This window comes from Amblyomma mixtum, chromosome 3 (assembly GCF_055824585.1).
Source record: "Amblyomma mixtum isolate Tamu chromosome 3, ASM5582458v1, whole genome shotgun sequence".
Classification (NCBI taxonomy): Eukaryota; Metazoa; Arthropoda; class Arachnida; order Ixodida; family Ixodidae; genus Amblyomma; species Amblyomma mixtum.
Window position 1 is genome coordinate 432,401,490 of NC_143014.1, and position 7,413 is coordinate 432,408,902.

The following is a 7,413-nucleotide window of genomic DNA, read 5'->3' on the forward strand; positions in this document are numbered from 1 at the left end:
ATAGACTCGCTATAGACTAAGGTCTATAGCTGCCTCAATTTCCTTTCGTCTATAGACTGTCTATAGACTTAAGTCTATAACTGCTTCAATTTCCTTTCGTCTATAGACGGTCTATAGACTAAGGTCTATAGCTGTCACAATTTACTTTCGTCTATAGACGGTCTATAGACTCTCTATAGACTACGGTCTGTAGCTGCTTCAATTTCATTTCGTCTATAGACGGTCTATAGACTCTCTATAGACTACGGTCTATAGCTGCTTCAATTTCCTTTCGTCTATAGCCGGTACTTCAGAAGAATGGCCTGAGGGGCGAGTTGGTGCATGATGAAATGAACGGCGGCGCAACAAGAAGAACACAACAAGAGAGGGGACACCACATGCGCACATGCGCACACCACATGCGCACCACGTGCGCATGTGGTGTCCCCTCTCTTGTTGTGTTCTTCTTGTTGCGCCGCCGTTCATTTCACTATAGCCGGTCTATAGACTCTCTACAGACTACAGTCTACAACTACCTCAATTTGCTTTCGTCTATAGACTGTACACTATAGATAGTCTACTGCCTACAGACCAGTCTATAACAATCGTAATTTTATCTAACAATGTTCGATACACTGACCTTCGACTAAGTCCAGAACAATGTCAATTTGCACTGTATGTTGAGGGGACCTGCATCTAGTGACCGCAACTATGTCGGGATTCCCCCACCTCCTTCGCTATTACGGAAATTAAAATGTATTGCGTAAGGCCATCACAACACCCTCCTGTATATTGTTTTCAGGAGCCTTGACAAGCTCCTTTTCGTTATACCGTGACGTATATTGTCAATACAATTAAATATTTAATGCTAACAAGTAAGCCGAGGAAAAGCAGCCGTTCTTGAAGTAAGGGCGCCCGCAAACTGTACTACATCGAACGAATACGCTGTCCCTTAAAGGAATCGCTCGACAAAATTCCATTCCATCTTTCAATCGTTACTGTCCAACGTGCTGAAATCAGAAACATTTTATCAACGGATCTACATTTCTCTTTATAACGTCCTGAAAATAAAGGGGGAAATACGGGTGTGAGAATTCAAGGAAGCGCCCATGCCTTAGAAACATCTTAGATTAATCTCAAAGAGCCTGGTCCTTTCTGCGATTAACATCTGCCATTTCTACCTTTGCAGTTTCTATTCACGTGAATAAGTGCTGCGACGCAACACTCACAAAGCCAGTATTTTTTCGTTCCTACCCTTGCACCTGTTGCTTCGGAGCCGATGACACGCTGATGTGGCGCATATCAGTTTTCTAAACACGAACACACGCAAAAAAGACGTTATGCTATGTAACCTTATAATTATTATTTGAGAATTGTACCACATACTATTCGGTGGGAGATGCGGCGCGTATATCGACAAGAAGTTAGATTTCGGTTGTGTTTTCACGAAAACAATAAACTTTTTAGGGGGTAAGCGAAGAATTTAAGCTTATAAACCCATTGCCTTCTGTGGTCTTGGATATCAGATCAAGCTGCACACGGGAAGAGTGCGAGCGATAAAGATACGACCGTGAAATGGGTTTCTGTTTCACGTTTTACCCATTTTACCGCGAGACGGCGGAAAATCTTTCGGGCTGCAAACAACCCTGTGCGTGGCTGCATCAATGGCGGTGGCGTGTTTTTCGCGGATTACGTTTTCTTCAAAATCCAGCTTCATCGTCCCCTTACGGTAAGTCTACACGTTTATATTTTATTCATTTGGTCTCCTAAACCACTCTAAGCAGAGCTGTGTGTGCAGAACAGATTATGTGCGCAGTTACAAACGTCCTATCTTCGTTTCTAAGGCGGAAGCCATCGGGCTCTCGACTAATGCCGCTTATCTCTGTGCCGCTGTCTTTACTAACGCGCGGAAAGGCAGTCTGTGCGATGCCCTTGATGATAAGCCGCTCCTCGCGAGCTGTCTACTAGATTTTTCGTGTTTCAAGGTAGATGCGCGGCCAGAAATGTCGTTTAGCCTGTGAATGACGGCCGAAATGGAACTGTGTGTTAGCGCCGTGTGAGCTCTATTTACTTTGCACTTCCGAAAACGTACTTACATACAGTCTCGTTCAGTGGTGGATTACATTTATTTCCTTATCTTTGTGTTATCGCCTGTCTGGACCATGGAGTGCTGTTCTTTTGGAGGTGTGCATTGCTTGCTACGTATGGACGCTCGCTCGGTGCGCGTCGTGGACGCCGACGTTTCAGCAAAGTTGTCTTGTAACGCTATAGACTGAAGCGCGAGACGTTTGTCAAAGTTGTACTCAAGCGGCGCTGGAGGAATCCTTGTAGTGTGATGGGTGAATAAAATTCGTTGCCGGCGCGAATGGCCGGCGTGCTCAAACACCGCGAAGAACCCACGAGCTCCATCCCATCTCCCCTTCGTTGCACACGTATGGATTCGTCCGTGTCTGTCATCAGAGCCGTTGGCCGCCGCCGTTGGCTTGCGGGCACTTCATTTTGAAAGCTGGGTAAAGGTCGGCTCGACAAGAGGTGGCTTACATTTCGTTCCGAGTGGTTCGTTCATGGATCCCGCTCACACGTGCACAGATTTCTCGAATACCATTTGCGCTAGAGGCAAAGCATGTGTTTTTGATTTAAGACTTCTACGTTATGAAAGCGGCGATGTGACTCGCCGATTATTTGCGCCTAAAATTAAATTAAGCTCTCGTGTTATTATAGCTGCGACTGTAATTGTTTCATTGAAATACTTCCTACTTTGAGCACGTTCAATGCTTTCGCTGATTTTTCTAGCAGCGTTGGGTTAGGCTACCTCCATGCAATAAACACACCTCTTTACTGCGCTGTTGGGGCTGCACTTGAAGGAAAAACTAAGTAAATTTCAGACGGTATTTTATCGTGACAGTAATTTGCTGTCTCAACCTCACGACTGCTTTTGAAACGGCGCAGCTGCAGCCTCTATGTGCTGTATTAGTATTCTGAATAATGAGCGCGGCATGGAAGCGCTGCAACCCGCTTGTTTCTAAGAGCGCGCGCAGATGTATGAGTATGCTGTTCCGTCTTTGTGCTTCAAGTTATAGGCGAAAATCTGTGGTGAACTGGTTGCTTCTGCCTGCTGGTTTTGTATAGCTTGTGCCCGTTTGAGTATCAGCTTACGTACACTCGGCCAAATCTTTAACTGGCTCAGGTGTTGCATCGCTAAATGCACCTTGTAAAAAGGTGCCTTTTGGCTACACTGCTGGCATATTCATGTTGTAATTTGACGCGTGAGATGGCATTTCATAGTTTATTTTTGTTAATATAATGTTTGAGTGGAGTACGTGCATGTTTAGATCAAAGTTATCAGAAATATTCATCGTCTCCCGCTGTACGAAGAGCCGAAACAAGCGGAATACGAAGCAATGGTTCTGGTGGCGCATTTGCACTAATCTGGCTAAACAACTTGTCCGCCATGAAAGGAGTGGTACTTTACCCAGATAATGAGGCCATATGGACTAGATCCATTTCTGCGTATGCCGCTTATTTCAGCTGTTCGTAGTGGCAGACGAATGTTTCTGATAACGTTGATCTAAACACGTAAGTACTGCACTCAAACATTATATGAACAAAAAGGAAGCACGAAATGACATTTCACTCGTTAAATTACAGCATGAATATGCCAGCAGTGTAGCCGAAAGGCACCTTTTTTGCAAGGTGCATTTAGCGATGCAACACCCGAGCCAGTTAAAAATTTGGCCGGGTGTACCAGGCTTCACGCAGGGTATTTTGAAGCGCTTCTTCTATAGCGGTTATAAGAATAAATGCTGCAATATTCTCCTTTTTGGATCCCTGTGTGAGGTGCACTGAATCTGTATTTTATGGAGGTGGCATTCTTAACAGCTCCTTGCGAGTCAATGCAGATATGTGGCACAATTGTTCGAAGTCTTCTGTTACAAATAAAGTAAAAGGATTGCCATAAAGAGGTCAGTATTGGCTGTAACAGTATTGCCATACAGAAATCAGTATCAGTACTGGATTCAGAGTAGAGTGCTCCAGGGATTAGGGTTCTTTGTTACAATGTTTTATGACGACGCATATAATCTTTCGTGTATTTACTGATATGATTGAGCCGGCGTGATAGCTCAGTGGCTATAATGTTCGTATGGCGACCTGAAAGATGCAGGTTCGATTCCGGCGTAGGCGGTCGCATTTTAATAGAGGCAAAATGCTAAAGGCCTGTGTACTCTGCACAGGTGGCCGAAATTATTCCCCAGCCTTTCACTTCAGCGTCTCGTAGCCTGTGTCGCCTTGGGTTTTTGAACCCCATAAAACCAAACCAAAAGATCAAGATTGCCTTTCTAGAATGGCATAGCCAGGATAGCCTTGCATTGTAAAGCACATGTGTAGAGATGGAATGGGAATTTTTTTTTTCAGTTCCTCTTATATTATTTTTTTCCTTTGTGCTGTACAGGTAAACGTGCCCGGACGATTTACTGCAGACAACAGGCCACAAGAATGCTTCTGAGGAAACTAGCCGGACTGTTACTTTCAACTTTTATGTAACTGTGGTGCATTCTTATGGTGCATGTATTGCATATTCCCAGCCTGGATAGCTTGGAAATAAACTAAATTTGTAAGTATATTGATTGTTTCATGTGTGAACTCTGTCTGGTGACCTTTTTCAATGATTGTAGACAGTCTATATGCAGTCTATAGATAATGGTCTACTAACAGTTTAGTAGACAGAGGTCTATAGACTGTCTATAGACTGCCAGGCCACACACCTATGGAATGTCTATAGACAATCTGTAGACATATGTCTACTGGACCAGTAGACTTTTGTCTGTAGACTGTCTATAGACGGTAATCTACAGGAAGTCTATGGCCATAAGTCTATAGGTCGTCTATAGTCCGTCTATAGACAAGTGTCGATAGACGGTCTATAGACACCTCTATAGTAAATGTATGACCATAAGTCTATAGATCGTCTATAGACTGTCTATAGACCTGTGTCTATAGACTTCCTATAGACCCATAGACTTTCAGTAGACATTTGTCTATAGACTGTCTATAGACAAAAGTCTACTAAAAGTGTATGGCCATAAATCTATAGACTGTCTATAGACCAGTCTAAAGGATTTGTCTATAGACAGTCTATAGACTTGATAGACTAAAGTCTATAGACAGTCTATGGACTGTCTATAGAAATTTTTATAAGGGTACTCATTGATTTTGTGCTACAGTGCACCGGCTTTTAGAGTTTGTTTTGTTTGGTTTTCTTAGCCGCTTGCTCGATCCGTGGCCACCTCTATTTTCCCGTTGTCTGTCGTTGCTTTTCTCAAAGTAGCTCCGTGTTCTATTCGCGCTTTTCACGGCCTATAAGGGGCGCCACCGTTCGGTCAACATGGCCGACAGCATGATGATCGCTGCATAGCACAGCCAGCGCAGCTGCGATGTTTTGCGGCTAACAACGTGTTCACTCGCTGCAAACACGGCCAAGCTCACGTGTGTCTTGACGGTGTGGCACCTCCGGAAATTCTTTCCATAGCGTCTGTGTTTTCTTACGTCCGGGATCGCAAGCGCTGTCTAAACTATGGCGAAGCAGTCCTGGACGCCGGGCACCCTATGTGCTGCGGCCGCCGCCGATATTCAGACCAAGATGTGCAAGCAGTCAGTTTGTGTCTGGACACGAATAACGTGAAAGGACCACCGCATGAAATTCAAGTGGAACTGGACATAAAGGTGAATAAAGCATAAACCATTTGATATATCGCTAGCAGTCAGAAGGAACCACAGCAGAAGCAATGCTGAGTTGCGCAGTTTCGTTTTACAGGACAGGTGCCCTTGTAAAGCTAGACTGTTCGCTTATTGCAAGCATGTGATAGCGACGCAACTGCATGTAAATGGGTAAGTCTCCAATTAATCAAAATAAATAACAAGCGGCATCAAGTACGGCGTATTTCGTTTCACCGCTTTCTTCTTAGCCTTGGTAATTAAGCTGAGATCTTTAATCATTTTGCACTGCATTTGGTTCATTCAGTCATATCTTGTTGCGCATAGAGTCGGGCGCTAATCGATAGTTTTGTCGAAAAAAATTATAGTGAAAAAATTGTGGCCTGTCCACAAAGCATTCAGTATCTGCGCCCTCGCTTTAACCTTCCCCGCCGCTCACCCATAGCTAGCGCAACCTTGCGCGACAAAAACGTGTCTGCTCGCAGCGGAGCCTGATGTCCGATTTGCGAGATGGCTGTGTTAATTGACAGCGTTAATATGTGTCTCGTTAAGCGGGAAACCCGGATTCTAGCGAAACTCCGAGTGGCGTCATGCGTCAATGTCTGCAATGAAATTGATAGAAAGAGGACCTTAATTTGAATTAAAGGACGGCGCATGTCTCAACTGACTTAACTTTGTAAAGTGAGTAAAGAAAATATTTCATAAATCTCATTCGAACCCGTGACCCTTGGGTAGCGAACCAGTCCATGTCCCCACTGGCCACGTTGACTAAGTGGAGTGGATGTATGTGTTGTAATGTGCTATCCAGTCGAATGGATTAGGTGAGATCATAATTAGAGTAATTAAGTGTACAAGTGAGAAGTTTCTGTCCGCGAACGTAGTTTAGTGATGGGCTAATGAGGGGAGTGGAAGTAGAGGTGTGCTAATTAGTGATATAGTAATTATACTATATATTTATGCATTAATATATTACATTTATATATTAATTATACATTTATACTGGCATCATGTGACTTGGAATATGTGCCCGCAGCGTATAACCGATTGAGATTACTAGTTCTGATATCATATGGCCCATGTGTTGTGTGCTAATAAGTCCCCCGACCATTAAGCAATCACGCCATACCCTTAAAGGCGGAACTTAAGTGTCCTCCAAATTTTTTTCCTTCTTGCAGGCTTGGCCTCAAAAACTTCCAAGTTTTTGCTCTCACTAATGCCCGCAAGGCCACGAGGGTATTTAAATAAATAAAAATAAATAAATCAGAGCTTCAGCAACAGTAGGGCCGGCGCTCGTCGAAAAACCTCTACGATCCAAAGGAGACAGAAAAATTCTGCCACGTGAAAAACATTAGAAACAGTGAAGCTGGACGAGTCTACTCAAAAAAAATCCTGCAGAACTTCTCGCAGGCGGATCTAACGTCGCCCTGCATGTAGGCGGCCGACATAGCGGGAATGTTGTTGAAGATGAGATCGTTGAAAGGAAGGCTAACCATTCACTGGTGCAATTTATAACATCAGACACTAGTTTGGATGAGCTTGCAGCGCTCCACTAATTTGTTGTTAAAGATTTGCCGTTGCTGCGAAAAGGCTTCTTAGCCACACGCATTCTTGAAAGATCACTCGGCGAAACAAGCGCACAACACAAGAAACGGTTCACTGACGTCCTATGCAACTACCGCAGACGCCTCTGATTCCCCACCGCCGCTGTTCATCACGGAGACT

General features: G+C 44.1%; 1 long non-coding RNA gene across 1 annotated transcript; it reads left to right on the plus strand.

The window, feature by feature from the left end:
• Window positions 1-1,619: 1,619 nt before the first annotated feature.
• On the plus strand, window positions 1,620-4,600 carry LOC149358120 (uncharacterized). Its single transcript, XR_016289946.1, has 2 exons — window positions 1,620-1,708; window positions 4,430-4,600. It is a non-coding gene; the product is annotated as an uncharacterized LOC149358120 (long non-coding RNA).
• Window positions 4,601-7,413: the final 2,813 nt, after the last annotated feature.